The sequence below is a fragment of the Daucus carota genome, chromosome 1 (genome assembly GCF_001625215.2).
Source record: "Daucus carota subsp. sativus chromosome 1, DH1 v3.0, whole genome shotgun sequence".
Lineage (NCBI taxonomy): Eukaryota > Viridiplantae > Streptophyta > Magnoliopsida > Apiales > Apiaceae > Daucus > Daucus carota.
In genome coordinates, this window is record NC_030381.2 from 7,763,317 (window position 1) to 7,778,088 (window position 14,772).

Genomic DNA, 14,772 nt, shown 5'->3' on the forward strand with positions numbered 1-14,772 from the left:
AATATAAGACAAGATCTTATATTATTTAAGAGAATTGCAATCAACATAGCCCGTAAAATCCAAAGTTTATTTATTTATCAAGATGTGCATACATAATGTTTTATCTTCCTGCATAGACAGTCAATCACATCAACACATACACATTTTAAGTGGTTAGGTTTGCGATAGTGGTGGTTTGACGTTCGGGACAACATCTTTCATACTAGCTAGGCGAAGGGAGCGTTGGCAGCAGTCGGGATCATCAAGTCACTACAGAATAATTGAAATCATACCTCCAAATATGGAAGCAAGAACATACCTCTAGTAAGTAAACATGTTGTTGGGTCGTCAGTTGTATCCCACAGGTCATCCAATGCAAAAGCAAAGTAATAGAAGGTAGGAATTTGGTCTTTCATCTTGAAAATAGGGTAAACTTTGAACTCCAAGTATGAAGACACGTTGTCAGTAATTTTCATCACTTCATAGAAGTATCCAGGCTTGTATCCCAACTCCTTAAGTAAGTATGGCAGGCATGTAATCCTTGTCATCGTTGCCTCCTTCAAAAAACCTCACTAGCTTCCCAGTCTTGGAGATGTTTTTTCCCTCCTTAATATTTAATGCAAGACTAGAATGTTTTACGTTCCGGTCCACCCATAGTTCACGATTGTTCTAATATATAGACATATTCTTCCAAACTGAGTCAAACAACTGCAAATCAGCTTGTGTGTTATTTTACACCAACTATGAGAAAGATTGTAGAAGGGGGGGGGTTGAATACAATCTTTTACAAATTTAAAAGATTCAAGAACAATACACTAAGAACACAATAAACAGAAAAACACCAAGTATTAAAAATACGGGTGGATTGAATGATCCACCCGTGAGATTTTATATAGAAGAATCTGTGGATTGTTTTACAATTCGCACAGCTGCTGGTTCATCACTCAAAACAAGTTCTAACTCTCAGATTTTTCTCTCAAGTAATTTGAACAAGTTCAACTGATGCTACTAACTTGGTTATATACTCCAAGTTTTACAAAGCTTTTAGCTAGATTACAAAATGCACTCTAATCTAAAAACAATGCTGCACAACTTTGTCTTATGCATGCTTTCTGAGATGTCTTCATCTTTGACCATCATCTTGATTTGATCCAGATTGCACTGCATGAGATAAGTATGTTTCTGCTTCTTCTTTATTTTCCTAATTAGGCTTCCATGTCTATTTTAGTGTAATTCGATCCATGTGATTTGTCAGACTTAAGCTCTAGTCACTTTCAACTGCTCTTTGCTTCATCAGTTGAAGGTTCTGGTTGCTTTCAACTGCTATTGACTTTATCAGTTGAATGCCTGGCTCATCAGTTGAATGAATTACAAACTCCATCAGTTGAATGCTGTTCCAGTCTCATCAGTTGAATTCCTCAGCATTATCCGTTGAACACTTTGTCTTCAGTTGAATGCTTGATTTTCATCAGTTGAAACATCATCCAGTCTTTATCAGTTGAACAGTTACATCTCATCAGTTGAATATCCTTCACTTAAATAAAATTACATGGCATTGGATATTTACAATTAGCCATCCTATTCTACCCATCCGTTGATAATTCCCAAAGACAAGAAATGTAACAATTACAACTGAAATTTGATAAAGATTCTAAGTAAGACATGTTACATAAATGTTTATGTTATCATCAAAAATTATTGATTCCTAACAATCTCCCCCAATTTATGACTGGAGAAGATGCAGACATAAATTCTACACTTGATGATAACAAAACATTAATAAAATAAAATGCAGAATTTAAATACTAGAGTTAGAAAAGATTACAGATGATTATGCTCCTCTAGACTGAGCAGTTACTTGTTCCTAGAAGATCTTCTTCTTCTGGACTTAAGTTTTTCTTCAAGAATATTGATCTGTTTCTGAAAGATCCTGTAGAACCATTCTTCATCACTGTCTTGTCTGTTGAGCTTGGATTGGAGAGTCTTCAGAGTATTCAAGCTAGCAACCTTGAGTTGATCTTTAGGTCTGAAAAATCTCCTAACACCTTGATTGTCCCTAAATTCCATGACTGGAGTAGGTTCATGATGAATTTTCTTTCCAGTGTAGGGAATTTTCAGCCTTCTTTGTAGACTAGCATCTGAGTTCCATTCCTTCCTGATCTCAAGGATTCTCTTTAGTACCATTTGCTTTGCAGGTGGTGTAAATCCTCCAGTCCTCTTCATAGATCCATATATTTTTGTTAGAGAACTGAATCCCTCAGAATTCAGAACTCTGTGAAGAGGCCAGATGACATCACCCTTGTTTTTGTAAGAGAATACCAATCTTTCAGGTAACTTTGAAGTTGCTTCTATTCCTCTTACTTCTTGAAGATCATCCAGCTCCAGATCCAACTCAGAAATTTCTTCAATGTTAGCAATGATGAGATAGTCATCAGGGTTCTCAGGTTCTTTTGGAGGTTTAGGAGGGTTAGCTATCCTCTTAGCCACAGACTTGACTTTCTTCTTTGGCTTGGAAGATTCTTGGACAAGAAAAGCTGGAATTGGAATATCTTCCAAGTCAATTGGCTCCTCCTTTGGCATTATTGGCTCATCATGGAAGTTGACATCTGGATGTACTACTGTGGTATCCTTGATTGGAGAAGAAGGCTTTGAGATAGGCTTTTCTGGCACTTCTTCTCTTCTCTTGGCTGCCTCAGGCATCTTAGTTTTAGATTTGACTCTCTTTTTCTTTGTAGAAGATTCAAGAGGCAATCCTTTCTCATTTAAAAGCTCAGCTGCCAACTCCTCTTCCAGCTCAATAGCATACCTTTCATCCACCTCTATTTGGTTCAAAGAGAGTTGGGATTCAAACTCCTCTTTTTCACATTCTCTGGCCACCTCTTCAGCTTTTGCAAATGAGTAATGAGGATGGCCAGTTCCAATAAACAGCTTCTGGCCTTCTCTGTAGATGATGGCAAAATGAGCCTTTAAGGCCACATCTGCACAATCATTATAACTTTTGATTTCTTGGCCCAAAAGCTTGTATTCATTTTTGTCAGGCCTGGCTAGTGGAAAGTAGATTGAGCTTGAGTCTTTTCCAGGCCTGGAGTAACCACAATTGTTTGGAAACAGAATTGGCTTGAACTCATTCAGAAATGATGGCTCACCCTTTTCTGTCTTGGAGGGAATAACAATCTCAGGTGTAATTACCCTGAGAATTGTGGTTGTGGTTGGAAAAGAGATTTGAGCTGTGGTGGCTGTAGAAGATGTAGATGATTTCTTGCCCAGTTGAGCCACTCTCTTTGCAATGGAGTCCAGTTCTTTCATCCTTGCAATCTTCTGCTTTTCCCTTTCAGTGTGGAAAGGGGGAGGAATTTGACTGATCAATTCTGCAGGAGTTGGTAATTCTTTCTCCCCCTTTTTGTTAGCAGCAAGTGTAGGGGATGAACTAGGAAGTGAAACACCAGAGGCAAGAAGAAGATGTTCAAGCAGTCCAGTCTGAATTCTTTGATGCTGCAACATCTCATCCATTCTAGAGTTTAAGGTGTAGACATTTCCTTCCAGAGCTTCCACTTGCTTCTCCAATTGTAGTTGTTTTTGCTCAGATGCAGAAAGAGCTGATTTGACCTGAGCTGGAAGCTTTTCATCAATTTGCTTGGTCAGATCAGTCTTAACAGAGGCAATAAGAGAATTGAGATGCTCTATCTCATGCTGAAAATGGAGAGATTGAAACTTGTGAAGCTTGAGATTGTCTAGTGCTTGACTGGCAATGGTGGCAGAGATGACTGGAGAAGAGGATGAGCTTCCAGGTTGTGATTGAAGAATGGTGGAGGCTTGCCTTTCCAGCTCCATGCTAACAACAGTTGCATTGGCAGACTGCATGGAGAGCCATGAAGGTAGAGAAGTTGTAGGTTGTTCAACAAGGGATTCCTCAAGAGCATCATTGAGGTCTTCATCACTATCATCATAATGAAAATCATCTCCAGCATTGGCAGGCAGAGCTGTAAATGCCTCCTTTGCTCTAAGCATTGAAGATGTAGTGTGAATCAGATTGAGGTGCCTCTCAGCTGCTTGATTGTCCAATCTGGCAAAGTCTTGAATGGAGGACATCCCATGAGTAAAAGTCTCAGGGTCTAGTGAAACACCATCCAATATGGATCTGTATTCAGCTTGAAACTCTTGTTCACTAAACCCTTCATTGACACCTGCATTTCTCTCAATTTCTCTCTGTTCTTGCATCAAGGGCTCCCCTTGGCTCACCACACCACTCACCTCTCCCTCACTTACCCTTACTAAAGGGTCACTCTTATCCTCTCCTTTTTCCTGGCTAGAAGAAAATGCCAGACTCTCCACACCCTCTCCTTTTGCCAGCTCACTAGGCTGCCTCTCCACTCCATAGCTCACTCCACTCAATCCTAGAAGTGTTTGTGCTACCATGTGATCAACTGCTGTAGAAAGAGGTAAATTAATTGAAGTAGCAGCAGTTGTCAACTGATGAGAGACATCAGTTGAAACATGAGTAGAAGAGGCATTCAACTGATGAGAGCTGTTAAGCAGATCAGTTGAAGGACAAACACTTGTCAACTGATGAGGGAGATCAGTTGAAGAAAATGAAGAAATAGGTTTAGAGGCTGTGACAGTTGAGTCTGTGGTGATTGATTTTAAAGGAAAATCCACAGAACACATTGTCACAGAAGAAGGAAATGGAAGAGAAAGATCCAACAAATCATCAAAATGATGATGATCAATCTCAGATGGGGGCTTCTCCATGAAATCCAAAGATGGAGAATTTACAAGTGTGGTGTGAATTAATTCCACATCCACAGAAGAGGTTGGAGATTGTGTTTGAGTTGTAGAGATGGTAAGATCATAAATATGGGTGATTGGTTGAGATGAAGAAGGGGGCTGTGACTCCACATTTATTGGAGTCACATCAATCTGACTTTGAGAAGTTAAAAGCATAAAATCCAGAATGGATGCCTGTGTGTGTGCAGAGTGCTTCAGTTTTTCACTTCTTAGCTTCTTTCTCCCATAAGCTTTTACTGGTGAAGAAGTGGTGTCCCTCCCCCTTTTTAACTGTGTCCCTGGTTGAGGACTATTTTCAATAGCAACATCCTTTTGGGAGGATGCTGCTAGGGATGAGTTTAATTCCATATTAACATCTACAGTCTTTTGGGAGACTGCAGAGTGGCTTGGCTGGTTAACACACATCTCTCCATCCTTATTCTTAGGGCTTCTTTTATGTTCACCCTTTCCCTCCCCCTCACAACCTCCAATCACACTCCCCTCAGGTTTGTGTTTCTTGGATTTTACAACAGATGTCTTTCGGGAGGCATCTGAGGTTGGTTTAGAGGACTTGTTTTTAGAAGGTTTTGCCACTTGTGTGGACTGTTGATGGGCCTCTTCAACAGCCCTGATGGCAGAAAGCAAAGAAGGTGAGGGTTGAGAAAGAGTAGTAGGAAAGCCATGTACCTCTTTGTGCTTTCCAGCCTCCATTGTTGGCAGGTACACCACCTCCAAGGAGGGATATAAATTCATCCTAAAGAGGTCTTTAAAGACTCTCTTTTCCTGCACAAAACTGGGAAGCTTGGCTTCCTTGTTAGTAATAACTAGCTTTTTGTTGAGATGATTAGCTAGCATCGTGAGAAATCTGACATAATAAATATTCCTAGGTCTACCAATTTTATCACCTAGTTTCTCCCCAATTTCTTGGATCATCAAACCACCAAAGTTGAAATATTCATTAGTCAGGTACATGTAAAGCATTTGTAAAATCTGGGAAGTGAGAGCATTGAAATTACTAATCTTACCAGAAAATGCCTTAATAAAAGCATCACATAAATAACTCCATTCTCTCCTAAGACCCCTTCTTTCTATTTTACCTAAGGCATCGGTTGGCAAAACATAATTCATGGCATAAAGTAAATTAACCAACTGATTATCACTAGGCAAAGATAAAACAGTATCTTCAGGAATCTTAAAGCATGCTTTCATAACATCAGCATTGACAGAATGAATTTCATTATTGACAGAGAAAGTTAGAGTTTCATGCTCACTATTAAACTCTGCAGAGGTCCACATCTCCTCCACTATTTCATGGTAGATGGTAGGAGCTTCAAGCATAGCATAAGAGAGCTGGCTTGACTTGATGAACTCCATCATCCTGTGATACTCCTTCTCCTCCACAGCCTTGATATCCACAAATGACGCGAAGTTGTTCTTCTCATAAATAAACCCACTTGGTGCAGTATACTTCTTCATTGGTGCCATTGTAGTTACAGAGAAAGCTTGAGGAAAAATTAGAGTTTGCTTTTGCACAGAGAGAGAAGAGAACTTGAAGAATTCGAAAGAGTGAGATGAAAAGAAATGAAAATAAATTAAAACACTTAAATACTTTCTCAGAAAATTGCTGTGATTGGCTGAGAAATTACCGTTGAGAAGAAATTACTCTTATTTATCTCTACAAAAATTACACACACGATCGTGTGTATAAAGTAGGTGAGAGACAAAAGAAATTTCAACGGCTCAGATCTGATAATACTTTCAACGGATGAAATAAGCGCCTCTTTAAACTTCCTATTCAACTGATGAAGATCAGTTGAAGGCGTCTTCAACTGGTGTCATCAGTTGAATGAAAAACAACGCAAGAGGATATTGTTTCAAGCATCAGTTGAAACAATTTCACTAGTTCATCAGTTGAAATACTATAGACTTTATCCAGAATTATAATTAATTCAATTTTGATAAATCAAAATTAATCAAATTCTGGCTGCCAAATTACAGAAAAATTCACTCTAAATTAGGAGAAATTTAACATACCTAATTTACTTACCAACCTTGTGAATGTGAATTCATCAAGAGGCTTTGTGAAAATATCTGCAATCTGTTCTTCACTTGGAACAAAATGCATTTCAACAGTACCAGCCATCACATGTTCTCTTATGAAGTGGTATTTGATGTCAATGTGCTTGGTTCTTGAGTGTTGTACTGGATTTTCAGTTATAGCAATAGCACTGGTGTTGTCACAAAATATTGGGATTTTTGAGAGATTTAATCCATAATCAAGTAATTGATTTCTCATCCACAATAATTGTGCACAACAGCTTCCAGCTGCAATGTACTCAGCCTCAGCTGTAGAGGTTGATACAGAATTTTGCTTTTTGCTAAACCAAGAAATCAATCTGTCACCAAGAAATTGACAGGTGCCTGTTGTACTTTTTCTATCAATTTTGCATCCTGCAAAATCAGCATCTGAATATCCAATTAGATCAAATCCAGAGTCTTTAGGGTACCAAATACCAAGATTTGGTGTTCCCTTAAGATATCTGAATATTCTTTTTATAGCAATAAGATGTGATTCTTTAGGATCAGATTGAAATCTAGCACAGAGACATGTAGAAAACATAATATCTGGTCTACTAGCTGTCAAATATAAAAGAGAACCAACCATGCCTCTATAATTAGAGATGTCCACAGATTTCTCATTAGGACTTAATTCTAATTTAGTGGCTGTTGGCATGGGAGTCTTAGCTTCTTTGCAATCCAATAAATCAAACTTTTTAAGTAGATCATAAATGTACTTAGTTTGATTTATGAATATACCTTCCTTTACTTGTTTAACTTGTAAACCAAGAAAGTAGGTGAGCTCTCCCATCATGCTCATCTCATACTGACTTTTCATTAGATTAGCAAACTTCTTGCAAAGTTTCTCATCTGTAGAACCAAAGATTATATCATCTACATAAATTTGAACCAGAATAAAGGCACCATTTACATTTCTGTAAAATAGTGTTTTATCCACAGTTCCTCTGGAAAAATGATTATCTAACAAGAATTGAGACAGAGTGTCATACCATGCCCTAGGTGCTTGCTTTAGTCCATAGAGAGCTTTTAATAAAAAGTAAACATACTCTGGAAATTCTGGATCTTCAAAACCAGGAGGCTGACTGACATATACCTCCTCTTCCAGTTCACCATTTAGAAAAGCACTCTTGACATCCATTTGATAAACTTTAAAGTTTGCATGAGCAGCATAGGCCAGGAAGATTCTTATTGCTTCCAGTCTTGCAACTGGTGCAAAGGTCTCATCAAAATCAATTCCTTCAGATTGAGAGTATCCTTTAGCAACAAGCCTTGCCTTGTTTCTGGTGACAACTCCATTCTCATCCACCTTGTTTCTGAATACCCACCTTGTTCCTACAATTGTTCTGTTTTTAGGTTTGGGTACCAGCTTCCATATATTGTTTCTCTCAAATTGATTTAATTCTTCTTGCATAGCAAGAACCCAATCAGCATCTTTGAGAGCATCTTCTATGACTTTAGGTTCATCCTGTGAAAGGAATGCACTATACAAACACTCATCTTGAGTTGCTCTTCTTGTTTGTACAGATGCATTTGCATCTCCAATAATTAGCTCAAAAGGATGATCCCTTGTCCACTTTCTTTGTGGTGGAAGTGATTGTCTTGATGATGTGGCTTCATTATTGAAGTTCAGGTTTCCATGTTGGAAAGCTCCCCCTAAATTTGACATCTCATTATTTCTAGACTGATTGAAACTTTGAGACATTCTTTCAACTGATGATCCTTGAGATGTTTCAACTGATCCTTCCAATGTAGTTTCAACTGATGCTTCAGTTGAGTTTCCAATAGCAGTTGTTTCTTGCACCAGAGAGTCATCAGTTGGAATATTAATTCCAGGATTAATTCCAACATTTTGAATAATGTCATCATCATCATCACTGTCATACAGATCACCTTCACCTTCATTCTCAAATCTGAGATTATCATGAAATCCTTCATCTGAGAATCCTTGAATCTTCTTATCATCAAAAACTACATGGATTGATTCCATAACAATGTTGGTTCTCAGATTATATACTCTAAATGATTTTCCATCAGAGTATCCAACAAAAATAGCTTCATCTGCCTTGGCCTCAAATTTTCCAAGATTTTCACCTTGATTTCTTAGAACATAACACTTGCATCCAAATACATGAAGAAAGCTAATTGTTGGCTTCTTTCCTTTGAAGAGTTGAAAGGGAGTTAGATTATGAGGTTTGGTAATTAGTGAGATGTTTTGAGTGAAACAAGCAGTGTTCACAGCTTCAGCCCAAAAATAGGTTGGAAGTTGAGCTTCATTAATCATGGTTCTTGCAGCCTCAATAAGAGTTCTATTCTTCCTTTCAACAACACCATTTTGTTGTGGAGTTCTTGGTGCAGAGAACTCATGAATAATTCCCTCTTCTTCACAAAATTCTTTCATCACAGAGTTCTTGAATTCTGTTCCATTGTCACTTCTTATCCTTCCAACTTTGACATCTGGATTGTTGTTTAATGCCTTGATATGATTGATGATGATTTTCCCAGCTTCATCCTTAGAATGTAGGAAGAAAGTCCAAGTAAATTTTGAAAAATCATCAACAATCACTAAGCAATATTTCTTCTTTGAAATGGACATTATGTTGACTGGTCCAAATAAATCCATATGCAAGAGCTGAAGGGGCTTCACAATTGATGAAAGAGTCTTGCTTTTGAAAGAGCTTCTCTTTTGCTTTCCTAGCTGACAGGCTCCACAAAGTCCATCTTTTGAGAATTCCAGCTTTGGTAGACCTCTTACCAAGTCCTTCTTTACTAACTCATTCAAGGTTTTGAAATTTAGATGAGACAATCTCTTATGCCATAGCCAACTGTCATCTGAGCTTGCTTTGCTGAGAAGGCAAGTGATAGATTCAGACTTGACAGAATTGAAGTCAGCTACATACACATTTCCTTTTCTTTGTCCAATTAGAACCACATTGTTGTCATCTCCTTTGGTGACAACACAGGCTGCAGAAGTGAAATTGACTTTGTAACCTTTGTCACAGAGCTGACTGATGCTAAGCAAGTTGTTCTTAAGACCAGACACCAATGCAACTTCATCAATGATGACATTCTCTTTTGCAATCAAGCCATATCCCATAGTATATCCTTTGCTGTCATCTCCAAAGGTAATGCTAGGGCCAGCTTTCTCCACAAACTTTGTGAGCAGGGAGGAATCACCAGTCATGTGCCTGGAGCATCCACTATCCAAGTACCACAAATTCTTCTTGTGGTTTCCCTGCACACATTTTACAAACAGATCAAGTTGATTTTGGTACCCAAATTGCTTTGGGTCCAGATTTGTTAGTCTTAGCAGCCTTTTCCACTTTCTCAACCTTTGGGTCCAAATTGTTTCAATCTTTGGTTTTGGTTGAGAAATTGGAACATCAACTCTGTTTTCAAACACAGGCCTTTGAGACATGCATAAATTGTTCATTCCATGCAAGTTTGAATGAAATTGAGGCATGTTAAAGGCATTGAAATAAGGATTGAACATATATGGCATGTTAGGCTGAGAATAAGGATTGTGAGGCAATAAACCAGGCATCATATTCATAGCAGATAAATTCATGTGAGGAACAGATGTCATAGGAATAGGCAAGGATAAATTAGGAGCAACCACAGTTTTACAATTAGCAGATAAATGATTTACACTACCACACTTACTGCAGGTTTTCCTAAGAGCACTAGCATTGGGAGTGTAATTGGTGTGCTTGTTAACTCCTATTTTGCCATTTCTATTTCCTTTCTTCTTTTTAGTCTCCTCAGATTTATGCTCACTAGTATCCAACTTCTTCTTGTTCTTGTTACTGGAATGAAGAGTGTTATTAACACTATCACTGGTCTCAGAAGAACTATTCTCACCTTTAACAAAATTCTTTTTAACAGGACCATATTTCTTGTTAAGCTTCTTGAGAACACTCTTGTCAACTGATGAGTTTTTGTTCAACTGATGACTCTCATCAGTTGAGACTTTGTTCTTCAACTGATGATCATCATCAGTATTCTCATCACCTGAACTGTTCCCAGATATCTCAAGCACTTTCTTATTCCTCTTCCACTCATTCTCTACAAAGGTCTCTCTACCTTGCATGTTGATGATATTGGTGGAAACATCCCTACCAGATTTCCATTTGGCAATAATCTCTTGTTCCTTATCAAGCTGCTTTCTTATGATCTCTTCTCTTTTCAGAACAACCAAGAGATCATCCTTGGCTGTCTGACACTCAATTTTCAGCTTCTCAAACTCAATAAATTGAGCTTCTAAGGCACTGTTTCTATCACTTAGAAAGGTGTTAGCTTCCTTAATTCTACTATTTTCCTTAGTAAGAGATTTTAAAGAAACATGCAAATGATATAATTCTGTAGACATTTCATTAATAGTAGCATTGCATTCATCTTTAGTTAACTCAACTAAGTTTGTAGTGAATACCTGACTACTGCTTCCAGTGTTTTCTTCTTGATCTGTGGAGTTGGCCATTAGAGCTAGATTGACAAACTCCTCCTCTTCATCAGAATCATCTCCAGCTGCCCAATCATCCTTTGTGATGAATGCTCTTTCCTTTTGTTTGAGAAGTTCATAATATTTCTTTTTGTAGTCAATGTTTTCATTTGACTTTTTCTCAACTTTAGGCTTTCTGCACTCATTTGCAAAGTGACCTGCATTCCCACAGTTGAAGCACTTGAATTTTGATCTGTCTACCATGCTTCTATCAGACTTGGGATTGCCTTTAAAAGATTTTGCAGAATTAAAATTCTTTTTGAATTTCAGTTTGGAGAATCTTCTTGACAGGAAGGCTAGATGTTCATCAATTCCATCACTTTCTTCACCAGAATCAGCTACTTCTTTCTCCTTTCTTCTTCCTTTGCTTGACTCTGAGCTCTCCTCTTTGACCAACTTCTCAGTTTCTTCAACTTGAGACTTTCCCTTGTCCTTGACAGTATCCTCCAGAGATGCAACTAGAGCCACAGATGAATGCCCTTTCTTTTGGCTTTTCTCAATTTCTTCATCTTGCTCCATTTCAAGCTCATAAGTTTTTAAGGTTCCATACAGTCTCTCTAGAGTATAGTCTTTAAACTCTTGTGTATTTCTGAGAGAGACTGTCATGGGCTTCCATTCTTTAGGAAGAGCTCTTAAGAATTTCAAGTTTGAATCCTTAACTTGATATACTCTTCCAAAGAGCTTTAGACCATTTAACAGTTTTTGAAATCTGTTAAATGTATCACTCAAACTTTCACCAGCCTTGAAATGGAATGACTCATATTGTTGAATCAGAAGCTGCATCTTGTTCTCTCTCACTTGCTCATTCCCTTCACAGATGGTCCTGATGGTGTCCCAAACTTCTTTGGCACTTGTGCAGCTAATAACACTATCAATCATTTCTTGATCCAAACCATTGAACAGAAGATTCATGGTTTTCTTGTCCTTGTGCACTTCTTCAGTATCTTCTTGAGAATATTCATGGATAGGTTTTGGAATCATCTTACCTACCATGTCTTCACCATCAGCTCCCATACTTGTGCAGACCTTCATGGGGACATGAGGTCCTTTTTCAATACAGTTCACATAGCTTTCATCAATGGACAACAGATGCAGATGCATTCTCACTTTCCAGTGAAAATAGTTGTCTTTGTCAAGAACAGGAATCTTCACTCCAGCATCCTTCTTTCCCATCTTTCTCTAGCAGTGTTGATCTTTTTCCCTGTTTGTTGGGAACCTGGCTCTGATACCAATTGTTATTTTACACCAACTATGAGAAAGATTGTAGAAGGGGGGGGGTTGAATACAATCTTTTACAAATTTAAAAGATTCAAGAACAATACACTAAGAACACAATAAACAGAAAAACACCAAGTATTAAAAATACGGGTGGATTGAATGATCCACCCGTGAGATTTTATATAGAAGAATCTGTGGATTGTTTTACAATTCGCACAGCTGCTGGTTCATCACTCAAAACAAGTTCTAACTCTCAGATTTTTCTCTCAAGTAATTTGAACAAGTTCAACTGATGCTACTAACTTGGTTATATACTCCAAGTTTTACAAAGCTTTTAGCTAGATTACAAAATGCACTCTAATCTAAAAACAATGCTGCACAACTTTGTCTTATGCATGCTTTCTGAGATGTCTTCATCTTTGACCATCATCTTGATTTGATCCAGATTGCACTGCATGAGATAAGTATGTTTCTGCTTCTTCTTTATTTTCCTAATTAGGCTTCCATGTCTATTTTAGTGTAATTCGATCCATGTGATTTGTCAGACTTAAGCTCTAGTCACTTTCAACTGCTCTTTGCTTCATCAGTTGAAGGTTCTGGTTGCTTTCAACTGCTATTGACTTTATCAGTTGAATGCCTGGCTCATCAGTTGAATGAATTACAAACTCCATCAGTTGAATGCTGTTCCAGTCTCATCAGTTGAATTCCTCAGCATTATCCGTTGAACACTTTGTCTTCAGTTGAATGCTTGATTTTCATCAGTTGAAACATCATCCAGTCTTTATCAGTTGAACAGTTACATCTCATCAGTTGAATATCCTTCACTTAGATAAAATTACATGGCATTGGATATTTACAATTAGCCATCCTATTCTACCCATCCGTTGATAATTCCCAAAGACAAGAAATGTAACAATTACAACTGAAATTTGATAAAGATTCTAAGTAAGACATGTTACAAAAATGTTTATGTTATCATCAAAAATTATTGATTCCTAACATTGTGATATCTTGTTCTGCTGCGTACTCCCGGATGCTCCTTCTATGTAAAACATCATGGCCATCAGTAACAAACTTACTAGCTTCAAGACAAAGTATTTCATTGTCACATTCTTGGCTTTTTTGAATAAGTTAATCGTCACACTACATTGAGATCCCTATTTAAACTGGATCATGGTATATGATAAGTACACACCCATGAGTTGTGAGATTTGTTCGGATATCAGAAATATATGAATATTTAATTCGGATTTTAATAAATTTATTACAGTTAGTTTATTACCGTGTATATATATATATATATATATATATATGTTAGATATAATTGATGATTACTAATGTTCTTAAAGTTTGTTTTAGAACAGGAGTGATCAGAGTTTAAGCTGGAAGCTGATCAGAGTTTAATAAAGTCTGACCAGAGTTTGATAAAGTCTGATCAGAGTTTACATAGTCAAGACTCGTCAGAGTTTACACGTGGAAAGAGCTCAGAAGCGGATATACTTCAAGGAAGGATAGAAGCGGAGGAGTAATTTGCTGACTATGGAAACTAAACAGAAAACTGTAGCAATCTTTGATTGATAGAATACATAGCTGATTTATAGGATATCAAATCAGAGATTGATTTTGTAACTGTGTCTATATAAACACAGATTAGGGTTACTCTATAGGAGTTAAGTTATCGAGTACATTGTTAAGAACCCTAGCAGCTCTTAGTGATAATATATAAATCACTGAGAGAGTTTTTGTAACCATTCAAGCTTAGTGAATAAGAGTTTACTGCTTTCAATCTCTTATATTGTCATTCTGCTTTATTGATTGTGTTCACTATATTAACTTATATAGTGAGTTCATAGGACCTAACAAGTGGTATCAGAGCCAGCTCTGTTAAGATAACTACAGTGAGATCTTAATCACAATCATGTCTGAAAAATCACAAGCTTCATCTTTTAGAGTTCCAATCCTTAAGGCATCTGAATATCCAGTCTGGAAAGAGAGAATGATCATATTCCTAGACTCTGTTGATCCAGAATACCTTGACAGGATCTATGATGGACCACATATGCCCACCAAGCTCTCTGTTGGGCTTGCAGATGAACCTCAATAGATGGTTCCAAAAGAAAAGAAAGATTATACCCCTGAGGACATCTTGTCAATTGGTAAAGACTCTAAGGTGAAACACCTTCTGCACAGTGCCCTTGATAATGCAATGTCAAATAGGGTGATTGGGTGCAAAACTG